Raw genomic sequence first — 27,519 nt, forward strand, 5'->3', positions numbered from 1 at the left:
TATAGCATTTATATTGATATGTATCCAACTCTGCACTTAATACTTAATGAATATGAAAATATTTCAGAGAAAACATAACCATATCAAGGCAGAAATGTAAACTTTTATCTCTCATTTGGGAAATACTATGCACAGCAAACACTATATTTTCCATAATTGCATTGTTTTCTAGGCAAAGAGATGAAGAAAAATACTGTGTGTGTAAGGAATACACCAGCAATTTTAAGGACTAAGGCAAGAGCTCATATATCATTGTGAGGTTCATGCATGTGAAATATAACAGAAAGGAAGTATTTTGATCAAAACTATTCTAAAAATAAACTGACTCATTGACTTTTATTACAATATGTACTCACGATAACAATATATCATTTATTATTATAAGCAAATGTGGCTCTGTTAAGGAAAACAAAATGACTTAATTTTTCGGCAAACAAGAAGTAGATTAAATAAAACAGGGGCAAATATACAGATTTTTTTCACTAAAAGAACAGTAGAAAGGCAAAATGAAAATAGGATTACTCTAGTATAACTTAGAGAAGCCAATGTGGCTAGATAGTAGGATAATATTAAATACAAAAATGTAAAATCATAAAAAGATATGATAATTACAAAAAAGCTAGTACAAATTGCAAATGATTGGTAGCATGGACTTTACATCGTGGGGCTTCTTAGGAAAGCAAGAGCAAACTAGTGGAGTACAACTCTTGCTTCTCAGTGTAGTTTTGGGAGGGAAATTTCACCCTGCTACTAAGTTCCGGAGCGAATGCCCAGGGGTTTAACAAGGAGCCTTAACCTTGCTGATCAGAACACAAACTTTCCCTAGGATGTGAGACCTGATGCAATTATTACACTTCCTGTCCCTTTTTTGCTTGCAACATGTTTCACTCTGTGTGTATTAAGGGTTCTTTATGCAGATTTTTGGGCTTCTTTGTTTGCAGAGTTCCTTCCTCATTACTCTAGCACTTGAATCCCATCCACCTCCTCCTCCCCTGACTCCTCCCCTAACCCTCTTGGGCTCAGAGAAGCATGGCACTTCCCTTGGGGATCCCCCATTCTCCCATACTGCCCTATGGTCCAGAGCAGCCTCTGAGAGTGAGCCAGCACTGTTGTGGGCTCCCTTCCTTCTTCTTCTTTATGGATCTCAGTCCTGTGTGCCCCTTGTCTGACACATGGAAAAGGTTTTATCATATATTTTGCCCAGTGTTTTGGTTGTTTATAGCAGGAGGAAAGATAATGCCGTCATAGCTAGAACCACCTCATTAAAGACGAGAAAATTGAAACTGGAAGTGTCTATTTGGCTTTTTTTTTAAAGAAGTGTTCTTTATTAATGTAACTTTAGGTATGTTATGACAACATGGGTTAAAATTCTCATATCATCTGTATGTGTTGCTTATTTGGTTAATTTTGTTCTGATCAAAGTAAAATAACCAAATTAGTTTTATTAAATTCATGTAGTGTCAGTATATGTTTTTAGTACTTGAACACTATAGGCCTCTACTAATAACTTGGAAACAATTTTGCCCTCTGAAATTTACACTTTAAACACAAAAGAAATACAGTAATTTTGGGGAGAGGTCGTTAAAGAGAGATGATTGCAGATTGACCTGCATGCTGCTGGTGGGCATAGAGAGGCTCTCCGTCCCTTCCCCTGTCCTTGAGATGTGATTCTGCTTTGCCTTTCCCACTCTCGGAGGCTGCTCTGGGACAGAACCTTGAGAAGGAATATGATGTTGAAAACATCTGCATTGTGTGTGGTGACTAAAACCAGTGAAGGCTTCTTTATAAACTTTTAAGATGTGGGGGCAGATATGGGGATCTGTTCATCTAGCTGCTACCCAAGACAAGCCACCTGTGTAAAATCTCTGCTTATTATAAGTTCCACCTGCCAACTCGGAGTGGCTGCTTCTTTTCTCAGTCTCTTCCCGACTTGTGCCTATGCCAGTTGGTCTGAGATTATAACAAAAAGCTCCTGAGAGTGTTGCAAACTGAGGGCAATATGTTAGAACTATAGGATAAATTGCTGGCCTGATAATCTTGACTGTATTCTGACTAAGATTATTGAAATTTCCAAAGAAAGAACAAGATATTCTGACAGGGATTGATTATTTGTATAAAAAAATAAAAGAAGAAGAGAAGAAAAGAAAAAGAAGAAGAAAAAGTATATGTAATCACAAAGACAAACTTTTCCATTAGTTCTGCATACTTTTTCGGGAGAGGAAAAACCTTGCCAACTTGCTTCTTTCCTGTGGGAAGGACCATACTACCTGTAAACACTGATGTACCAGATTATTTTCCCTGGTAACATGAAATCATCCAGTCTGCAAGTAAAATTTAATTCTGGTTTGCTTTCACAAAACTCTTTGAGGATCATGGTTTAGCTTCCTAAACACGTCTGTGCGCGAGAACCATACTGGTGCTCTGCCCAGACCACTTGGATTCATTTTAATCATTTTGTATACTCCCAGAGCTTCTGTGTGATTTTGCTTCCAACAGTCAGTAGCTGCAACTCGTTCTTTCTGGAAGGCTGCCCAAGGATCATGGGAGCCCTTATTAGTTGTATGAATGGAGAACACAATTGCCTGGGAATTTGCATCTTTACAAGTCTGAGCTTAACTAGTGATTGATGTGTGCAATGACAGGTGCTCCAGAAGCCTTTTTCCCAGGTGGGGCAATTCTGAGGTTCGGCACACCCCAAATTCCTTTGAGAGACTATCAATAGTCTCCCCATTTCCCTGTACCATTTCTCCCTCCCTGGCTCACTTTTTTCTAGGAAACTTTCATAACCACTTATACACAGATTCTTATCTCAGAGTTCATTTCTGAGGATCTCAAGCCAACACATCCTGCTTTTAATGGAAAAAAAAAATGTACTATACCATCATGAGAATTTGAGTCCATGCTACAGTAACACACCCTGATGCGAAATCAATAAATAAACATGTGGGTTTATTGTACGAAATTCACAAATTGGATTAACATTGGCCCAAACCTAAAATATTTTCTATAAAGTCAGGTTTGTGAGCCTCAAAACAAAAGAAAGGCAGTATCCTGAACAATGATACATTCACAAGGGTAACAAATTTCTATGGGTATCTTGGAGAGAATTCCCTGTTCTAAGGACTCTCTAACCCTGTTTGATTCTGTATAAGCCTTTTTTTGTTCTTTGATTTTCTACAGGACATTATTCTTTCAATCTACATTCTATTCTATAGACTTTAGTTGAGTGAACTGCTACGTTTATGGAAAACTCAATATGATCTATCTGTTCAGTAAGATTAAGGGAAATTATGCCTGTATTATACCCTAAATTGTACTGTATTATACACTAAATAGTGATTTGCACATTATCAAAGTAAATCCCATATGTGTAAATCACCGCAAATATCATCATCATCATCATTACCACTATCATCACTATCATCATCACCAACAGTATTGTGATCATAATTGGTCAAATCAAATAATATGGAAAACAGTAAATAAGAAAAACCTAAATATAGCTCATTAGTATTTGTATATATAACTCAGGTTTAATTTGAGCATATTAATACTTAGATTTTTAAAATTATTTCTAGGAAGAATCAAATTCTGATATTTCTAAATTGAGTCTAATATCCAAATTATAATCCCATCAGCTACATAGGGTGGTTCCTATATCCTGGGGGCTCATTTCAGTAATTTCTATTAGATGATTTTGGAACATTGCTTCAATTAGTAGACTAGAATACTCAAAAGAATATTTTGAAATCTACCGATTCCCCTCATCATATATTTATAAATGGCTTCTAGTTTCTAATTGCCCATTAGCTTTTATTCTAGTAGAAAATGTGTCTAGAAGAACATTAACTTCCTTTATTCACTCAATAAATACTGATTGAATATCCATTATGTATCAGACATCACACAATGGACTATGGCAAAACAAAACATAACAAAAGTAAAAAAAAAAAAATGCAGAACTTGTTCTAAAATAAAAAGCTCAATATCTTGTGGAGTATTTAAAAAATGTAAAACCAAAAGGCAAATAAGATAAATGCTATGGTAGTGCTAGGGAAAAAAATTATTTTCATTTTAACTTAGGTATTACAACTATGTCATCCAATAAGTGTGTTTAGGGAGTCATTAGAAATCCTTCTTCATTGTTCTCATTTTGACAAAGCATTCTGATCACATTGTCACATTCTTCATGTTCCCAGATGTCCTGCCTAACTTTATTGTCCTGATTTTTAAAGATCTCATATTGTTCCTGAAGGAGCCCTAAAGATTCTACATTTTGTGACAGGCTGCAACTAAAGAACAGTAATATAAAGGCAGTAAGATTCATTAATATGCAGATGGTACAAATAAGTTTCACATTTGTAATAAAAGTGTTTAAACCCCCAATTTTTATGTCTTCAAAATATTTTGAGATAGTTTGCAAAATATATTTGCATTATGTCTAAACTTGTTTAGTACACTGAGGAACATGCAGAATAAAGCTGGGATTGATTCTTGAAATCAAGCTCCCACAGACTAAGTCAAAAAGGGCTTTGACCCAATTTGGCCCCAGTGGTGATTCTAAGATGAGAACAATTTATCAGAAATAGTAGAGTTGATCTTTATTGATTTTTGTGAGTACCAAGAAAAATATAGTTAATATAGTTTTTCTAGGTATAATAAAAATAATGAGAGTACATTTTGCATTGTTCTAGATTATGTTCAGTAGGAAACTGTGCTAACCATTATTCATTATAATCTCAAGGTCAGAACACCTGGCATACACTTAATCAAAAGCATTACATCAATCTATTGTAATTTAGTCATCAAAGACTACATATCACAATATTTGGTATGCAAGAATATTTTAATAGATTTATGCTATGTTAGCACCTATTGAATATAATTAATAGAAAAGACCTTCAGAATTCAGTGAGTTTGAGCATGATTGAGACTATAAAATTTTGGTTAACATGTGGGAGGAAGGAAGTGAAAAAAGAGTAAATTGTGCTGAAAGACAGCTGAGTAAGAAGGGGAAAGAGAAAATATTTGTTGCCTGTCTATACTTAGCAGTATTTTATTGAACAAAAAAGTAATAATGAGTAAAGTAACACTAAATTATAAATGCACATTTGATGAGACATTTATACATTTTTTCAGTTTTCACATTTTAAGGTCTTATCTGTTTAAACTTACATTTTTGAATACCAATATGATTTTATCTTAATAAAATGTATCTAAATACTTGTAGCTCTAGGTAGTGTGTCCTGTTATTATTAGTTATGCTTAGTGAGCCATCCCTAAACACAGTCAATAGAAGAAAGGGGATTGGAAGTTTGTGCACATCCGGGAGGTGTAGTGGAGCATAAACATGGATACTTCTGGAACAATGTCAACAAGATGGCAGACACGAAGTTACAAGCCCTCACTCCCACAGAAAGATCACACAAAAACCAACATACAGATCAACATACATACAGATCAAGAACTCCAGAGAATAGTTAAGATGCTTCAGCAATCAAGCAAATGCCCAACCAATAAAGAGCCACAATTAAAATGCCAGGAAATTTCATGGCATCTTTGCTTGACCTTTCCCTATCCCATCCCCAGTGGACCATGGTGCAGTGGGGAATATGCTATTCTAGTTCCTCTTTAAAATAGAAGGAAAAAAGTGACACTTGCAATACTTTGGCTTACCTGGGGGGCAAACGGCTGCCAAGGAACTGGTTTATGCTTGACTTGGAAAGCTAAGGAGAACAGTTAGCATGGGTAGGAGGATATTAGGTAAGAGGCTGCTGAAAGCAGTGGTGAAGGCCATGATTAAAAAAGCTTCAGAAGGACTGCAGCCCTTTGGGAGACTGGGAGAAGTGGTTAATTTTTAAATTTCCAATTTTCAACAAAGATAACAAGGCACACAAGGATAAAAGGAACATGGATTATTTAAAAGAACAAAGTAAGTCCCTAGAAAGTGAGTCTAAAAACTACAGATCTATGTATTACTTGACAAAGACTTAAAACATCGGTCTTGAATAGCTTAATGAGTACAGAGAGACATATAATGAACAAAATCAGGAAAACAATTCATAAGCAAAGTAAGAATATAATAAGATGTAGAAATTATAAAAATGAACCAAATAAAAATTCTGAAGCTAAAAAAATACAACTGAATTGAAAAATCCATTAGAGAGTTCTGACAGCAGACTTGAACAGACAAAATTAAAAACCAGTGACCTTAATGACAGATCATTTGAAATGATTGAGTCTGGGAACAAAACGAAAATGAAGAAAATTGAACAGAGTCAAAGGGAATCATGGTATGAAATCAAACAGACAAGTGTATATATTATGAGAGAACCAGAAGGAGAAAAGATAGAAAAGTTACACCAAGCTTATCTAAAGAAATATGACAGATTTAAAGAATACAAAAGTTACAAATCTGAGAAAAAAATGGATAAGAATCTTAATGATCTCTAAATTGGGAAACCAAAAGAGACCTACACTGAGGCACATTATAATCAAACTGTCAAGAGTCAATATGAAGGGAAAACGTTGAGCAGAAATAGAAATATATTTTGTGATGTATATGGAAACCCTTATAAACATGATTAGTGGATTTCTTAGCATAAACCTTAGAAGTCAGCCATTGATAGGTATAGAAAGGATGAGATCTTCAAGGACTGAAAGAAAGAAAAACGTCAACTAAGTATTCTATATCTGGCAAAACTGTTCCTCAAAAATGTGGAAGAAGTTAGGACATTCTCAAACAAAACCCAAAGTTCATTATTACTATACCTGCTCTACCAGAAATGCTAAAGGAATTCTTAAAATTAAAATGAAAAGGTAACCAAGGGTAACTTGGAGCAATTAGAAAATAAGAAACTCTCAGATCAAAGTAACTATATGTATATGTAAAAAAAATTACTGATTTTTGGTTTAATTTTTCTATTTTAATTCTTTTATAAAATTTAAAAGATAAAAATATAAAATAACTGTACATTTATTTTAAGTGGTATGCAATATATAAAAACATTTTGTGACATTAATAACAAAAAATTGTGGGTGGGGATATGTGAAGTAGGTTTTATAAGTGATTGAAGCTAAATTGTTATCAGATCAAAATAGTGTTACAACATTGGTAAGATTTATGGAGTCCTCCCTGTAAACACAAAGAAACATCCATAAAATATACAAAGAAAGGAAATGAAGAAAGAATCAAAACATGTCACTACAAAAATATCGACTAAACAGAAAAGAGGTCTACAAGCAAGGAAGTAAGGGACAAAAAGGTAGATACCTACAGAAAACAATAGAATGGCAAAAGTAAGCTCTTCTCTACTAGTAATTATATTAAATGAAAAGGATTAAACTCCTCAGTCAAAAGCAATTACAAAATGGATTAAAAAATAGGATTCAACTACATTGTTTCACTTTAGACTTGAGGACATGTGTAAGTAAAAGTGAAATGATAGAAAAATATATTTCCGTGCAAATAACAAGCAAAAGAGGACAGTAACACTATCCTAATATAATACAAAATAAGGTTTTAGTTAAAAATTGTTACAAGAGGGCAGCCCCGGTGGCCCAGCAATTTAGCACCTGCCTTCAGCCCAGGGCATGATCCTGGAGACCCGGGATCGAGTCCCACGTCGGGCTCCCTGCATGGAGCCTGCTTCTCCCTCTGCCTGTGTCTCTGCCTCTCTCTTTCTCTGTCTCTCTTTGCGCCTCTCATGAATTAAAAAAAAAAAAAAAAAAAAATCTTTAAAAAATTGTTACAAGAGAAAGAATATTATATAATGATAAAAATTCAAATGAACAAAATATAAAAATGTAAATATATAAGCATCAGAGCTCCTAAATATGTGAAACATAAACAGTATCAAAGCGAAAAATAGATTTAAAATAATAGTAGGAAACTTTAATACCTCACTTTCAATAATGCAACAACTAGACAAGTCAATAAAGTAACAGAAGACTTAAAAACACTATAGACCGGGATCCCTGGGTGGCGCAGCGGTTTGGCGCCTGCCTTTGGCCCAGGGCGCGATCCTGGAGACCCGGGATCGAATCCCACGTCGGGCTCCCGGTGCATGGGGCCTGCTTCTCCCTCTGCCTGTCTCTGCCTCTCTCTCTCTCTCTGTGTGTGTGACTATCATGAATAAATAAATAAATAAATAAATAAAAATCTTAAAAAAAAAAAAACACTATAGACCAATTGGACTAACAGACATATACAGAACATTCTAAGCAACAATATATAACTCATTTTTCTCAAGTATATACAAAATATTCTTTAGGACAGATCAAATATTAGCCTACAAAGTAAGTCATGGTAAATTTAAAAAGATTAAAATCAATGGAAAGAAACTAGAAATAAATAGCAGAAGGAAAACTAAAAAATCCACAAAGATGTGGAAATTAAACCACATACACTTAAACAACCAATGAGTTAAAGAAAAATTACATGAGAAATTAGAAAAATCTTGAGAAAAATGAAAACAAAAAGATTTAAAATCAGAATTCCATCTTTATAACTCAAGAAATCAGAAAAAGAACAAACTAAACTCAAAGCTAATAGATGGAAGGAAATAATAAAGATTAGAGATAAAAATACATCAGTGAAAAATGATAGAGAACATAAATGAAACCAATAATTTGTTTTTTGAAAGCTTAATAAAATTAGCGAATATTTAGCTAGGTTGACTAAGAAAAAAGAGAAGACTCAATTAAAAGCATAAATGAAAGAGAAAATAGTATAACCAATTTTATAGAATTAAAAATAATTATAAGAGAGTACCAGGAAAAATTCTAGTCCAACAAATTAGAAAACCTACATAAAATGAATAAATTCCTAGAAACATACAACCCACCAAACTGAAGTGTTAAAAAAAATAATCTGTACAGATCTATAACAGGTAAGGTAAGGTAATTGAATGTATAATAATAAAAATTTAAAAAAAGAAAGAAAAGTCCAGAACCAGATGGCTTCACTGACAAATGCTATCAAATATATAAAGAAAAATTAACATCAATATTCAAAACCTTCAATAACATTTAAGAGAAAAAAAGCACTTACAAACTCATTCTAAGAAGCCAGCATTCTCCTGATACTAAAGACAAAACATTTTAAGAAAACTATAGCTCAATGTCCCACATGAATACTGATGAAAAAATCTTCAAGAAAATACTAGCAAGTAGAACTGAACAACACATTAAAAAATTATACACCATGATCAAGTGGGTTTGTTCCTGGAATTCATGAATAGTTCAACATATAAAAGTTAATAAATATAATATACCATATTAACATAATAAAGAAGAAAAACAACATAATTATCTCAATTGATGCAAAAGAAAGATTTGGCAACATTCAATACCCTTTTATAATAAGAACATTCAACTAACCAAGAAGATTTTATTTATCTATTCATGAGAGACACACACACATAGAGGCAGAGACACAGGCAGAGGGAGAAGCAGGCTCCCTCTGGGGATCCTGATGCAGGACTCAATCCCAGGACCCTGGGATCACGACCTGAGACAAGAGCAGATGCTCAACCCCTGAGCCACCCAGGTGCCCCAAGAAACAATTTAATTTACAATAGCATAAAAAGGAATAAGATAATTAGGAATAAGCTTAACCGAAGAGGCAAAAGACTTGTACAGGCAAAATTGCAAAAAGTTTTTGAAAGAAATTTAAAAAGACACAAAGACATCTTGTGTACATGAATTAGTAGACTTTATATCATTAAAACATAAATACTATGCAAAGTGACTTATAGATTCAACGCAATCCTTATCAAAATCTCAGGCTGTTTTTGCAGGACAAGAAAATTTCATCCTAAAACATATGAAATCTCAACTGCCTCCTAATAGCTAAAGCAATCTTGAAAAATCAAAAGCAAATTTAAAGGTTTCATATTTTCTTATTTCAAAATTTATTACAAAACTACAATAATCAAAACAGTGCGATACTTGCTTAAAAGAGAAACACATAGACTAGAATAGAATCCATAGCCAGAAATAAGGTTTCACATACATCGTTAAGTAATTTTTTACAAGGATGCAAAACCATTCAATGAGGAGAGAATAGTATTTTCACCAAATAAACATTGCGAAAACTGAATATTCTTATGTAATGGAATGAAGGTGGACCTTCACCTTGCCCCATATACAAAATTTGACTCAAAATGAGTAAACTACCTCAACATAAAAGCTAAAAGTATAAAACTTTAAGCAGATGACAAAGGAAAAAAAACTTTGTTACGCTGGACTTGCAGAATTTCTTGAATTTGACACCAAAAGTAGAGGCAACAAAAGAATAGATAAATTGGACTATATTAACATTAGAAATGCCTGTGCATCAAAGAACAGTCAACAGAGTGATAAAGCAGTTAATGGAATTGGAGTAAGAATTTGTAAATCATTCATATACAGAATATAAAAAGAAGCATATTTCAACTACAACAACAAAAACTAAGTAACCCAATTAAAAACGAAGAACTTGAATGGCGCTTTTCTGCCCCTGGATGCCACCGGGTAAGCATCATTAAAGTCTCCCCTCCCACCACTGTCATCTCTAAGTCAGAGTCTCCCAAAGAGCCCGAGCAGCTGTGGAAGCTCTTCCTTGGAGGTTTGAGCTTGGAACCAACCGATGAGAGTCTGAGGAGCCATTCTGAGCAATGGGGGACGCTTACGGGCTGTGTGGTAATGAGAGACCCCAACACCAAGAGCTCCAGAGGCTTTGGGTTTGTCATGTAGCCACCGTGGAGGAAGTAGATGAAGCCATGAATGCAAGGCCATACAAGGTGAATGGAAGAGTTCTGGAACCAAAAAGGGTTGTCTCAAGAGAAGATTCTCAAAGACCTGCTGCCCACTTAACTGTGAAAAATATTTTTGTTGGTGGCATTAAAGAAGACACTGAAGAACATGAAGGACATCATCTAAGAGATTATTTTGAACATTATGGGAAATTTGAAGTGATTGAGACCATGACTGACTGAGGCAGTGGCAAAAAGAGAGGTTTTGCTTCTGTGACCTTTGACGACCAGGACTCTGTAGACAAGATTGTCATTCAAAAATACCACACTGAGAATGGCCACAGCTGTGAAGTAAGGAGAGCCCTATCGAAGCAAGAGATGGCTAGTGCTTTGTGCAGCCAGAGGCCGAAGTGGTTCTGGAAACTTTGGTGGTGGTCGTGGAGGTGGTTTTGGTGGGAATAACAACTTTGGTCATGGAGGGAACTTCAGTGGTGGAGGTGGCTTCGGTGGCAGTCCAGGTGGTGGTGGATACGGTGGCAGTGGAGATGGCTATAACGGATTTGGCAATGATGGAAGCAACTTTGGAGGTGGCAGAAGCTATAACGATTTTGGCAATTACAACAATCAATCCTCAAATTTTGGACCCATGAAAGGAAGAGATTTTGGAGGAAGAAGCTCTGGCCCCTATGGTGGTGGAGGCCAATACTTTGCCAAACCACAAAACCAAGGTGGCTATGGTGGTTCCAGCAACAGCAGCAGCTATGGCAGTAGCAGAAGGTTTTATTTACCGCCAGGAAACAAAGCTTAGCAGAGAGGAGGGCCAGAGGAGTGACAGGGAGGTTACAGGTTACAACAGATTTGTGAACTCAGCCAAGCACAGTGGTGGCAGGACCTAGCTGCTACAAAGAAGACATGTTTTAGGGCAGCCTGGATGGCTCAGCGCTTTACTGCTGCCTTCAGGCCAGGGCCTGATCCTGGAGACCCGGGATCGAGTCCCACATCGGGTTCCCTGCATAGAGCCTGCTTCCCCCTCTGCCTGTGTCTCTGTCCCCCAGCCCCCGTATCTCATGAATAAATAAATAAAATATTTTTTAAAAAGACATGTTTTAGACAATACTCATGTGTATGGGCAAAAAATCTTGAGGACTGTACTTGTGACTAATCGTACAACAGATTATTTTAGTTTCTGTTCTGTGGAAAGTGTAAAGCATTCCAATAACGGGTTTTAATGTAGATTTTTTGTTTTGCACCCATGTTGTTGATTGCTAAATGTAATAGTCTGATCATGATGCTGAATAAATATGTCTTAAAAAAATAACTTGAATGGCTATTTCTCAAAAAAAAAGCATAAATTGGTTGATAAGTATATGAAAATAAAAGTTGTTAATTATCAGGGAAATGCGAATCAAAACTACAATGAGACAGTACTTCACACACTTTAGTGTGGCTATCATCAAAAAAGCAGAAAGTAACAAATTCTGGAGATGAAATGGAGAAATTAAAATGCTTCTGTACTATTATTGGTAGGAATGAAAAATGGTGCAGATGTTATTGAAAACAGTGGGACATTCCACAAAAGATGAAAAACAGAATCACCATATGACCCAGCCATTTGGATCATGGTATATATCCATAAATATTGCAATCTGGATCTCTAACACATTCTTGCACTCCATGTTTACACAGCATCATTCATAATGACCAAAGGTGGAAGCAACCAAAGGTACAAGCAACATGGCATTGATAGATGCCATTGTACATTGATAGATGATTAGATAAAATGTGTTATAAACATAAAATGGAGTATTTTTCAGCCTAAAGGCAGGTGTAAATCCTGTCACATGCTGTGACATAGATGAACCTTGATGACGTTATGCTAGGTGAAATAAATTAGTCACAAAAACACAAATACGATGTGATACTGCATACATAAGTTCCCTGGAACAGTCAGATTTATAGATAGGTAAAGTAAAGTGGTGGTTGGGGCTAGAAGAGGGGGGAAAGGGAAGTTGTTTAATGGGTACAGAGTTTAAGCCATAAAGATAAAAAGTTCTAGAGATTGGGTGTATAACATGAATATACTTAATACTACTGAACTTAAAAATTACTTAAAAATTCCACTTAAATATTACTACTATGTCAAATTTTATGTTAAGTATAGCTTACCACAATTAAAAATTTGAAAATAGAATCTTCTAATATATAATTTCAAAGATACAGTTGAATAACTTGAATAATCTTAGAAGATTATTTAGTGCTTTATTAAAGTTAGTCATCTTTCAGAATAAAAACGTTAATAAAATTCATACATTTTGCTTGATTTAAAAAAATTCTTAAGATAATAAAATAAAAATAACTTATGTATGGTAAAGCATCACTTTAGATTTTAAATGTTACACTGATTTATTAATGACTTCTACAGCTTCTCATAAATGAATAAAGCTTATAGCAAAAAATTTAAAAATTTAAATTTATGTATCAGTAAAGTTTTATTGTGTGTGTATATATATATACTATATATATATACACACACTGCAGTTTATGTGTATAAGTGTATGTGTATATTGCAATTTATAGTATAATAATTTCTTTGAAGCATACATGATTTTACCTATAAACACATAATTCAAGGCAAATAGATTTAAGGAACTAATATTGATTACAGCTATTGTGTGTTAATAGGGATTTACAGAAATCCCATTATTTCAATTACTGTGCATAATGGTATTTTCTTTGCATTATTTCAATTGACTTGTAGGTTTGAAGTATTCTTTATTCCATCAAGTTTTCTAGTCAAGTGAAATAAGCAAACAATCACTAGAAGAGGGAATATTTAATACATTAAAAAAGTGACAATATATTTGCAAAGCAATCACTCCTTTTTTTTGTGAACTATTATAGGCTTATTTATTCACTGGCATAAAAACTCTTCATGGCAGTTACATCAATATGGAAGATATTTGTTATAATTTATTCTCATAATTTCTTAATACTTGAGCAAAATTATAAGTTATTCTCAGAAAGATAAAAAATTAATTCAGATGAAAGTAAAGGCATAGCATAATTCTAATCATGGCAGTAATTTTTTATTATATTCACATTGAGTTCATGCCAATTCCCTTCATACAGATATAATCTGGGTTACCTTTCAGTGTAGTTTACTAAACTGCAATAGATTTATTTTATGGCAATTAATTTTGTAATGTCGGTTGTTCAGTTACAATTTTGTGTATAAATTGAATTTCCTTACTTTTGTCTTTTCTAAAACTTTTGTTTTTGACAGAGAGAGAGTGCATAAACAAGCATAAACAAGCAAGGATGGACAGGCACGGGGAATGGGGAGATGGAGAGGGAGAGAGAATCTTAAGTAGGCTCCATGCCATCCCAAAACCCAAAGCAGGGCTTGATCTTATGACTTTGAGATCATGACCTGAGCTGAAATCAAGAGTTGGACATTTAATGAACTAAGCCTCCCAGGCACTCCTTCTAAAACTTTTCTTATCTTTTCTGAACCTTCAACTTATAAAATCATGTTATTTTTGCAATCATTGAAGTCATACTTAGGAGAAGCCTAGTGATGTGTTCATACTTAGGAGAAGCCTAGTGATGTGTATTAACAGTGATTGTGTTGTTAATTAAAATATATTGAGTGTTTATATATGTCAGGGCTGATTAAAGATTTATTATTTTACAAAATAATAAACTAAGACAAAGAGACCTTAGTTACTTATAACTTTCTTAAAAGACCCAGCTAGTAATTAACATGGCTGGTTTCAAACCCAGGTCTGTTTGACCTCAAGTGGAAGCATCAGCCAATTTGGTATACTTAGATAGGATTGTGAACCACTGGAAACTGAGACAAGGCCACTTGACCAATACAACATAATACCACTAGGAAGTTAGGGTGGATTTTAGATTTTAGATGATTTTAGATCCAGGCCTTTTTAACTTTGAAATATACTCCAGATCCTATCATCAAGTTATCTTCTCAACTGCCAGGTGTATCAATGGCCTTCTATGATTGCTGGTTCCTGACTACATCTCCACATCCACAATCCTTTCTCCTGGAGGCAATACTAATCATAAGAATATATAATTGCATATAGTAGACCCGAGGTAGCTTATTGGTAAATACATTTGAAAATAACAAAAGGGTTTGAGGAGAACAATGAGAAAATGGTAAAGAAGGAGGGGAAGATAACAAATCAAAGTATAATTTTTCTGTTTTCTCCTATAACTTAAGGCACAATGTATAATGTAATGGCCACTTCAGCAGTTGGATTTTCAGAGCACCCGTGTCAAGAGTTGCCTATTATTCCAGGTACTTCATTAACAACATTTTGTATCAATTCCTTTGACAAACTACAAATCTCTGACTTGAGTTATTCTTGGCTTGCTAGGGCTGAATGAAGGAAAATTGGTGTATAGGTCTGGGCTTTCCTAGAGTGGTTATGGAGACAAGGGTCTGGAGAAACTGGAAGGAGTAAAATTGTAGGGTACCTATCATAATAGTTTTGCTAATAAGGAGGGAAAGGTTGAAAAAAACAAATTGGATTTACCTAAATAGAAATTTAGAGTACTCCCAAGTCTAAGAACTTGACATTTATGTAGATTTTTTTTGTGCTTACTTCCTTCGGGCCAATAGAATCAATAAAATGAGACTACTTGGTGTATCTTTGGCTTATGTTTCTCACATGCCACCGAGATGTAGTAAGACCAGAAACCAGGAATCATACTTTCATGATACTTTGTGTAGCTAAGCTATAGTATGTTTGTTTTACTTTCTTGCATGTTTTCTTTTGCTGTAAAGCAGAGGCTTATAAATTTGTCCTATAAAAGGTGAGGCATAAATATTTTAAGCTTTTCAGGTAACAAAGACCTCTGTTGTTATATATTCTTTTTTAGAAAAACTATCTCGTAAACTGTAAAAATCATTTTTATATTATGGGCTGCACAAAACAAACCATAAGCTAGACTTTATCTGCTGGTCATAGTTTGCTCTAAGGGAAGAAATAGCTAGCATTTAGTCCCTTCATTTTAATAAAATTCATTTTATAGGTAGCAATTATGTAAACTTTTTAGAAAGTATAAATGTCTCAAGCCCCCTTGCTGTTGTGGCCTTAATATGGACCCAAGACTTTCATTCCTGCTGGGTAATAATAAGATTCCAGCCTCACAGCTTCAACGGAGACTACATGGGTCATGTGGACTTTCACTCCAATCTGATAGTGTGAGAAACTCTTTCTTGTCCCTGCAGGGTAATGTCAAAGAAGGCCCAGTGGAGAGCCAGGACTTTTACCTCAACCCAGGTGTGAAGTCACACTCTCTCCACCATAGTGCCAGTGGAGGCCACATGACTACAAGTATCAAGAGATACTTTTAGCAAAGGATAACATCAGTGAAAGCGTGTCAGAAAACTTGAACTTTTATCTCGGACCATCATGTAAGAGTTTACCCATGAGTATCAACAACTTTTATCTCGGACCATCATATAAAAGTTTACCCATGAGTATCAACAAAGACCTATCAACAGAGCCTGACTTCTAACTTTTCCTGAAATCAACAAGGCAACACTCACCTTCTCCATCACAGAAGTGTCAGACAAAGTCAAATATAATGGGTTTAAATAAGATCTAAAGTCTCATAACATAGTACCCCAAACGCCCAGGTACTCATCAAAACCACTTGTCATATCAGAAACCAGCAAAAAATTTCAGTTTGAATAAGAAAAGATAATCAGCATATGTTGACACAAAGATGATATACTGATGATGAAATTTCTAGACCATGACTTCAAATCAGCCATCAAAAAAAGTTTCAGTGAGCAATTATGAACATGCTTGAAACAAATGGGAAAATAATCCTAGCAAAGAAATAGGAAGTCACAGTGAAGAAATGGAAGGTAAAAAGACAACCAAATGAAAATTTTATAACTAAAAAAACATTATAATAAATTTAGAAAAACCCTCAATGAATAGACTCAACAGCAAAATGGGAAGGACAGAGAAGAGTATCACTGAATTTGAAGATAGAATTCTAGAATTATCAGAGAGAAAATAGACTGAAAAAAAATTTTTTTTAAAAAAGAACACAACTGTGGGGTCCTATTGAACTATTACAAAAGATCTAATATTTGCATCATCAAAATTCCAGAAAAATGAAAGTGAGAAAGTGAGTAGAACTGAACAAACATTACGGAAAATAATGGCTGAACAATTTGCAAGCTGGCAAAAGCCAAAAGTCCATAAATTCAGGCAGCTAAACAAAATACAAACATACCCAAAGAAACATATACCAAGAAATATTATGCGCTTCTTAATGCTGGATACAGAAAACCTTGAAAGCACAACTCCATTAATAGGAAAAACAATTCAAATATTAGTGGATTCTCATCAACAATTACAAAGGCCAAAAATGAGTCTGACATGATCCATGTACTAAAGGAAAAGACCTGTCAACACAGATTTTGTACCCAGTGAGAATACCCTCCAGGAATGAAGGGGAAATCAAGATAATCAAGATAATAGTGTGAGGTGAACTGACACCAAGAGAATTTGTCATGATAAAACCTATCCCGTAGGGGCAGCTGGGTGGGTGGCTCAGGGGTTGAGCATCTGCCTTAGGTTCAGGTCATGATCCTGGAGTCCTGGGATTGAGTCCCAAGTTGGGCTCTCTGCAGGGAGCCTGCTCCTCCCTCTGCCTATGTCTCTGCCTCTCTCTGTGTGTCTTTCATGAATAAATAAATAAAATCTTAAAAAAAAAAAAACTATGTTGTAAGAATGACGTAGAGGAAGTTCTCCAAAGGGAAAATTAATTATAAAATAAAGAATCCTGAAATATCAAGAAGGAAGAAAGAACAATGGAGAGTGAATATATAGATAAATACAATAAACTTTTCTCAATTTCAGTTCTACTTATGAAAAAAAAGTAGATGTCTTTTCACACTATTAAAAGAGATAAAATGAAAAATAGTGACAATACAAAATGCTTTTTAAAATGCAGAGAAGGGGCATCTGGGTGGCTCAGTCACTTGACTCTTGATTTAGTCTTAGGTCATGATGAGGGTTGTGAGATCAAGCCTCCCATCAGGCTCTGTGATCAGCAGAGAGTCTGCTTCTCCCCCCCCCCTCTCTCTGCCCTTCCCCTGCTCCATCTCTCTTTCTCTCAAATAAATAATCAATCAATCAATCAATCAATCTTTTACAAAAGCATAACATGTAGCCAAAATTAATCACTTACATGTTTGTGATGGGAATATAAAATTGTACTGCCACTCCAGAAATAGTTGGGCAGTGCCTTTTAAAAAACTACACATGCAATTGTTATATGACCCAGTAATTATACTCTAGGGCATTTATCCCAGGAAAATAAATACATGTACATAGAAAAATCTTTATATGAATCTTCATAGCTTTATTTCTAATAGTCCCAAACTAGAAACAACCATAATGTCCTACATTGCAATATTACACTCAGCAATAAAAAGAAACAAATTTAGAGTCAAGAATTCAAATAATAAGTATTGGTGAGAAGGTAGAAAAATCAGAATCTTCATATACTTTAACACTGCTGGGAGTATTAAAGATGAGCAAAGTGAGACACTAGTGTTCTCAGACTCTTCTGGTGAGTCTTAACCCAATGTAATGGTATCTGGAGATGGAGGCTTTCGGAGGTAGTCAGATTTAGGTCCTTATAGGATAGCGACCCCGTGACAGGATTAATACCCTTGCCATAAAAGGAAGAGATCAGAGCCCTCTCTATTTGCTGTGTGAGCATACAAACAACAAGAAGACGGCCACCTGCAGACTAAAGTCTTTATCAGACACAGAATATGTGGGTACCTGGATCTTGGACTTTCTAGCTTCCAGAACCATGAGAAGTGAATGTCTATTGTTTAAGCTACATACTCCATGGTATTTTGTGTGACAACCCAAATTGTCTAAGACACTAGTTAAAATATTAAGGACAGATTATTAATATGCTGATTAATATACTAATTAAATACTAGTTATTCATTAAATACTAATTAATATACTGTTGCGATAGGGAAAAGGGTTCAGGATGAGCTCAATTCAACTGATTTGTATAGAAGTGACTGAATGGAAGGAAAGTTGGGGGAATAGCATGGTTTGAGTAGAATTTGGGAAGGTAAAAAAATTACGAAAAGCATGACAGAGGTGGGGGAGGTTGTTTCATGTGAAAACCATACAGATTTGCTAAGCGGCTCTTATTAAACTGAGGATCCTACCCTCTCACACTGTGGAAAGCAGGGACCCTTCAGGCGCTGCCTGGAGCAAAGTAAATTCTTTTTGCAGCCACAGTTTTCTCAGGCACTTTAATGGAGGCTGGGGTCAACAAGCAAGGCAATCGTGGGCGGTTAGAAACTACATTAGTGTTTGTTCAAATATCCATAGACAAAGGTTGAGGTCAAGTTCAGAAGAGGGTTCAGAGGAGCCTGGCTAGAGTCTGGTCAAGGGAGAAACTTTGTGAGTAGGAATGTGAAATGTTGTAGTCTGCCAATTTCTCAAATAGCAAAACACAGGACTCCCATATGACTCAAGTCTATTCTCAGGCATATAAATATACACTGGAGAAATAAAAAATATATGTCCACAAAAACTTGCACACATATGTTTATAGTAAAATTATTCATAATAGTTAAAAAGTGGAAATAACTCATATATCTATTAACTGATGGATAAACAAAATGTAGTGTACACATACAATGAAATATTATTCAGCCATGAAAGGAAAGAATATGATAGACACTTAAAACGTATTTAAATGTCTTTTTAAAAGAGATTTACTCTATCTATCTATTTATCTATCTACCTATCATCTATCTATCTATCATCTATCATCTATCTATCATCTATCATCTATCTATCATCTATCTATCATCTATCTATCTATCTATCTATCTATCTATCTATCTATTATCTATCTATCTATTTATCTATCTATCTATCTATCTATCATCTATCTATCTATTATTTGAGAGAGAGAGCAAGCATCTATGCATGCATAAACTGAAAGGGTAGAGAGAGAGGGAGAGAGAATCTGAAGCAGACTTTGTGCTGAGTGAAGAGCTGATGTGGGGCTTGATCTCAAGACCTTGAGATCTTGACCTGAGCTGAAACCAAGAATTGGATGCTCAACTAAGGGCACCACCCAGGAGTCCTTTAAATTTCTTTTAAAAATAAGCCAAATAGTAACAATGTCCTGTGAAATTCATTCTATACTTAGGTATAAAATAATTAACATAAAGACATGAATGCCAGAGCAAAAAAATGGAAAGAAAAAACCAGAAAAGTGGTAGCATACTGCTATAGGTTCTTATACTCTATGTCAAATGGTATATCATTTAAAATCAGACTGTGATAAATTAGATATATATTATAAATCCTAAAGAAATAATTATAGCCGTTAAAGATTTATAGCTAATAAGGCAATGAAATGAAATAAATTAAAATCTTGAAAATGAGGAGTACCTGTGTAACTCATTTAGTTAAGCATCTGACTCTTGATTTTGGCTCAGATCATGATGTCAGGGTTGTGAGATTGAGGCTGACATTGAGCCATTGGGTATGGAGCCTGTTTACAATTCTCTCTCTTTCTCTGCCTCTGCCCTTCCCCCACCTCCAACATGCTCTCTCTCTCTTTCTTAAAAAAAAATAATGAAAATGAAATTACGAAGATTATGTGATTTATCCAAAAAGAAGGAAGACATGGACAAAGAACAAAATAAGTAAAGAGAAGAGATGTGTGATATGTTTCTCCTTGGTTTCCTTTGCAAGTGTAAGTTCATTCTGAGTATAAGTTAAGCTCCATGCTTAGGTTATCACTCTAAATGATTTAGCCTTAGTCATTTCCCTGACCTCAAAAATCCCCCTTTGCCCCTCACTCCTCCCTCAAGGCATACTGGCCTCTTTACTCTTCTTCCAATAGCAGGATCATCCCATCTCAGGCCCTTTGCATTGCTATTTGACCTGCACTGAACAGTTTCCCCAGATATTTGCACATTTCTCTCCCTCATTGCACCTTCTCAGAAGCATTTTTTGTGACACTTACTCTAAAATGCACCATCCCATGTCCCCATCCCCTTTCCTTGGTTTACATGTCTTCAAATCACCTGAAGTATCTGATAATATACTATACATGTATTGATTTATTTTTAGTGTTCGCCTTCCATAAACTTTTTCTATTGCTGAGAAAATACTGATTTTTAATCCAATTCAATTTTAAAATTATTTCAACTAAAGGTACAGTTATTTTTTTAAAGAAAACATAAAAGTAAATTTTATTTTCAAATTTACTTTGGGCAGTGGTGCCTGGGTAGTTCAGTCAGTTAAGCACCTGACTCTTGGTTTCAGATCAGGTCATGATCTCAGGATCACAAGATAAAGACCCAGATTGGGCTCCATGCTCAGTGCAGAGCGGGTTTGTCCTTCTCCTTCTACTCCTCCTCCTGCCTCCCCTCATGCTCTCGCTGTTTAACATAAATAAATAAAATCTTGCAAAAAAAAAAAAAACAAATGTTTACTTTGGGCAATACTATTGTAGTCCCAGAAAACATGAATTATGACTGAATAAAAGCTATAAACCTCAATGTGCTAATATATTTTCAGACATTCAGTTAATAGATATTGAAAGGTATTCATATAGGTGGTGTCCAATTATAAACAACCTGAGTACCTCGTTCAGGAAATTACACTAGTGTTGGTTTTTAGAGTGAAACAATGAAAGTTTGTAAAGAAAAAAATATAGAAGCCCATAGAATAAAAAAAAAAATGAGGCCAAATGAAATTAATGGTCCAAACAAGAGATTAAAACAAAATAAAAATAAGGACAGGAGCATGGGCAGCAGAGATAGAACAGATTTGGAAATCATTAGGAAAGAGCTAGTGTTAAGGCCTATGTTGTTCAGTGGCTAAGCTTCTTAGACTTGCTGGAGCCTGGGCCTCCACATTAAATTTTCATATGTGAAAAGGGAATAATAAAGATGAACTAGATCAATGTGCTAATTTAAATTACTGAGTCCTTAGTGGTTTAATGTTCAATGGCTTGGCATAAAATTTTTTTAAGGATTTTATTTATTCATGAGAGACACAGAGAGAGAGAGAGAGTCAGAGACATAGGCAGAGAGAGAGAGAAGTAGGCTCTATGCAGGAAGCCCGATGTGGGTCTTGATCCTGGGACCCCGGGATCACACCCTGAAACAAAGGCAGACAATCAACCACTGAGCCACCCAGGCATCCCCCAAAATATATGTTTTTTAAATGCCTATTCTTAGTACTTGCTGCTATTAGGGTAAGGAGATTACAGAAGACAAGTACGACCATAACAGTGAGCATTGTAGATTCCAGAAAACCCAATAAATAATTCTATAGACAGATACAGAATCAATTGTGAGACAGGAAATTGAGCAAGCAGAAATTAAAGCAACATCTTTATTAATGAAATAACTATAGATAAACATCTACTTACCTAATTAAAGACAGTGTTGCATACATGTCCCTCAGAGGAAGAGTCTGCCAGGAAAGCCTATAATGTGAAGGAACAGAGATTTTCTCTTTCTGTCTCTTTTCTTCCATCCCCCTTCCTTTCCTCCTTCCTATTTCCTTTGTTTATTTACTTCCTAGAGACAGAAGTATTCAGACAGAAAGTAGAAAGGGATTGTGTTGTGCATATTGATGCCTCTATCATACCAGTCAGATAATTCACCAATATTTCTATGGACAAGAATGCTTGACAGACTAGATAAAGGCCAGAGTGTTCTTCTAATACAGGATTCATTCATGTGGAGGGAAAGAACCTAACTGAGGAATAGGTGTGTTTTTCTGTCACTATGCCACAGAGGACTACAAGAAAACATTGTAGAAGCCACACAAAGGTGATTAAAGATTGAGCTGGTAGCTAACTAATGTTCTGTAGTTTACACTCCCCATTATGATGTGAAATACAGACAGACTGATTGAAAATAAGAATGTTAATACAGATATAAACAGAGAGATGCCATAATAGGTATGAAACAAGAAATAGATTCAGGTAGGAAGGATATAGGTAATCGCCATTTATCAACCCTTGCATATTCCAACCATAGCAATACAGGGATTTCTAAAATAAGAAGTCCAGGTATCAACTTATTATTATTGGGGAGATAGCAAGTGAGTGATGACCACAGAAGTATATTTTAAGTTACTGAATAAACAGGAAAGCATACTATGAACAAAATGTTTCAGGGGGAAAACACTAAAAATTATAATGAAGAGAAAAAAGGTGAAAATGAATAAATCAAGACTAAATCTTTATTATAAAATAATTGGGATACTCACTAAATATTTAACTAATAACAAAATCATTATAAAATACATAACTGAAATTTATTTTTTTCATAACTGAAATTTAATACATGTTTATTAAATCCCGATGTTCATGTACAAGAGGACTGGCAATGCTGACAATAGGAATTTTGCTTTATCTCCAACTTGCTTTTTGTTAAAAAATATTTTTATCTTAGAATAGTTTATATTTATATTATATAGACTAGCTCCTATTTGTGCAAAAGTTAAAACGTCTGTAGAATTTCCATTTTACTCCTATTCAGTTTCCCCAATTTTTCAAAACTAAGAAACTGATGTGGGTGCACAACCATTTCCTAAACTCTAGAATTTTTCACACTTCCTTAGCTTCGACCTAATATCCTGTTTCTGTTCCAGGATTGCATCCAGGGCCCTGCACTACTCATAGTCATCATGTCTCCTTAGGCGCCTCTTGGCTGTGACAGTTTCTCAGACTTTCCTAGTTTTTGATGACCTTAAGAGTTTTGATAAGTCCTGGTCATGTATTTTGTAGAAATACTCCTGTTTGTGGTGTTTTTCTCACATTCAAACTGGGATATACCTTTTTTGTTAAGTATTAAAAGGTAAACAGTCATTTCCATCATATCATGTCAACAGTACATCTCTCAAAATGATTTATCATGGTTGTTGTTACTCTTGACCATATGCTGATGGATATTTGCTAGGTTTCCATGCCTTGGTTACTCTTATCTCCTTTTCAGACTATTTTTTCATACTCTGGATGAAGTCACAAGTGCAGCCTGTGCTTATGGGAATTATGCTGCCCCTTCTTGAGGGGAGAATCTACATAAATTATTTGGAATTCTGCAGAGCGTTTTGTACCTTCTCTCCTATTTTGTCATTCATTTAACCAGTTATTTCTATCAAAATACCATACACTGACTGGTTTAACAACAAAAATATGTTTCCTACAGTCACAGCCGCTAGGAAGTCCAAGATCATGGTCTAGAAAGATTCAGTTCCCTGGTGAGGACTCTCTTACTGACTTAATACAGTGCAACTTCTCTCTGTGTCTTCACCAGGCAGAGAGAGATGGAGGAAAAAAAAAACTCTTCTAGGAGAGCACTAATTCTTTCTTTGGGACCCCATCTAAACTTGATTATTCCCCAAGGGCCGCATCTTCAACAACTATCACACTGGGCACTAGAACTTAAATATATACATTTTACAGAAACACAGTTCAGTCTGGAGCAGTATGGTTATAACCTATTACTGTATTGTTTGCTTTTCTTGTTCTTTAATTAATTATTCCAGCTTCGGCTATTGGGAGAGCTTTCAGTTGGCCCCTGTGTCCCTTTGGCATATCCTGTACTTTTGGGTTTTGATCACTTCCCTAATTTCTGACCCTACAAACTGTTTCAGTCCTACTTGTACATCTCCTGCCCTGATACTAAAAACAGTCATTTTTCAATTTTCATGTTTTCATTTTTGTTTTACTCGTGCTCCTAAGAAAATCATTTGGTACTAGCCAATAGGATCCAACAATACATTAAAAAAATTATTCACCAAGACCAAGTAGGATTTATCCCTGGGACACAAGGCTGGTTCAACACTCGTAAAACAATCAATGTGATTTGTCATATCAGCAAGAGAAAAACCAAGAACCATATGATCCTCTCATTAGATGCAGATAAAGCATTTGACAAAGTACAGCATCCATTCCTGATCAAAACTCTTCAGAGTGTAGGGATAGAGGGAACTTTTCTCGACATCTTAAAAGCCATCTACGAAAAGCCCACAGCAAATATCATTCTCAGTGGGGAAGCACTGGGAGCCTTTCCCCTAAGATCAGGAACAAGACAGGGATGTCCACTCTCAGCACTGCTACCCAACACAGTACGAGAAGTCCTCGCCTCAGCAATCAGACAACAAAAAGAAATAAAAGGCATTCAAATTGGCAAAGAAGAAGTCAAACTCTCCCTCTTCGCCGATGACATGATACTCTACATAGAAAACCCAAAAGCCTCCCCCCAAGATTGCTAGAACTCATACAGCAATTTGGTAGCGTGGCAGGATACAAAATCAATGCCCAGAAATCAGTGGCATTTCTATACACTAACAATGAGACTGAAGAAAGAGAAATCCAGGAGTCAATCCCATTTACAATTGCACCCAAAAGCATAAGATACCTAGGAATAAACTTAACCAAAGAGGTGAAGGATCTATACCCTAAAAACTATAGAACACTTCTGAAAGAAATTGAGGAAGACACAAAGAGATGGAAAAATATTCCATGCTCATGGATTGGCAGAATTAATATTGTGAAAATGTCAATGTTACTCAGGGCAATTTACACGTGTAATGCAATCCCTACCAAAATACCATGGACTTTCTTCAGAGAGTTAGAACAAATTATTTTAAGATTTGTGTGGAATCAGAAAAGACCCCGAATAGCCAGGGGAATTTTAAAAAAGAAAACCATATCTGGGGGCATCACAATGCCAGATTTCAGGTTGTACTACAAAGCTGTGGTCATCAAGACAGTGTGGTACTGACACAAAAACAGACACATAGATCAATGGAACAGAATAGAGAACCCAGAAGTGGACCCTCAACTTTATGGTCAACTAATATTCGATAAAGGAGGAAAGACTATCCACTGTAAGGAAGACAGTCTCTTCAATAGATGGTGCTGGGAACATTGGACATCCACATGCAGAAGAATGAAACTAGACCACTCTCTTGCACCAGACACAAAAATAAACTCAAAATGGATGAAAGATCTAAATATGAGACAAGATTCCATCAAAATCCTAGAGGAGAACACAGGCAACACCCTTTTTGAACTCGGCCACAGCAACTTCTTGCAAGATACATCCATGAAGGCAAAAGAAACAAAAGCAAATGAACTGTTGGGACTTCATCAAGATAAGAAGCTTTTGCACAGCAAAGGATACAGTCAACAAAACTCAAACACAACCTACAGAATGGGAGAGGATATTTGCAAATGATGTATCAGATAAAGGGCTAGTTTCCAAGATCTATAAAGAACTTATTAAACTCAACACCAAAGAAACAAACAATCCAATCATGAAATGGGCAAAAGACATGAACAGAAATCTCACAGAGGAAGACATAGACATGGCCAACACGCACATGAGAAAATGCTCCTCATCACTTGCCATCAAGGAAATACAAATCCAAACCACAATGAGATCCCACCTCACACCAGTGAGAATGGGAAGAATTAACAAGGCAGGAAATCACAAATGTTGGAGAGGATGCGGAGAAAGGGGAACCCTCCTGCACTGTTGGTGGGAATGTGAACTGGTGCAGCCACTCTGGAAAACTGTGTGGAGGTTCCTCAAAGAGTTAAAAATAGACCTGCCCTATGGCCCAGCAATTGCACTGTTGGGGATTTACCCCAAAGATACAGATGCAGTGAAACGCCGGGACACCTGCACCCCGATGTTTATAGTAGCCATGTCCACAATAGCCAAACTGTGGAAGGAGCCTCAGTGTCCATCGAAAGATGATGGATAAAGAAGATGTGGTCTATGTATACAATGGAATATTCCTCAGCCATTAAAAATGACAAATACCCACCATTTGCTTCAACGTGGATGGAACTGGAGGGTATTATGCTGAGTGAAGTAAGTCAATCGGAGAAGGACAAAATGTTCTCATTCATTTCGGGAATATAAATAATAGTGAAAGGGAATAGAAAGGAAGAGCACTGAGAAGACATGGGTAGGAAATATCAGAAAGGGAGACAGAACATGAAGACTCCTAACTCTGGGAAACGAACTAGGGGTGGTGGAAGGGGAGGAGGGCGGGGTGTGGGGATGAATGGGTGATGGGCACTGAGGGGGGCACTTGACGAGATGAGCACTGGGTGTTATTCTGTATGTTGGTAAATTGAACATCAATTAAAAATAAATTTATTATAAAATAAATAAATAAATAAATAAATAAATAAATAATTATTTGGAGTTACATAATTATACAGTAGAATTATTATTCTAGAAGCTATATTTTAAACAACTAACATAATAAAGTTGAAAAAAGTACAATGTAATTTCAAAAAGTCATTAGTCTAGAATTTGAATTATACCTGAGAATTCATCCTAAACATTCATTTAAGCTCTTCTGTTTTAATCCAGAGCACATATCTCAGATCTTCAAATATCCTAGTTCTAGTTTTATTAAGTTAATTTACTTATTCCATGACATCTCACCATGGTTGCCTATTTCATTCTCTTAGGAGCTTCTTAGGAAGACATTTTAGCCATCCTGTGATTTACAATCAGCATATTTGAGCTTAAGTATTGAAACCCCTCAAATTTATGACATTTTATTTGATTTATAAAGCATTTGGGGTAAAAGTATACACATAGAGATTATTTCAAATCAAGTTCATATATAAATGATATAACTACACACAGGAAATAAACCCATATTTCCAAAATATCCAAATTGAT

This window comes from Vulpes lagopus, chromosome 9 (genome assembly GCF_018345385.1).
Source record: "Vulpes lagopus strain Blue_001 chromosome 9, ASM1834538v1, whole genome shotgun sequence".
Taxonomy (NCBI): Eukaryota; Metazoa; Chordata; class Mammalia; order Carnivora; family Canidae; genus Vulpes; species Vulpes lagopus.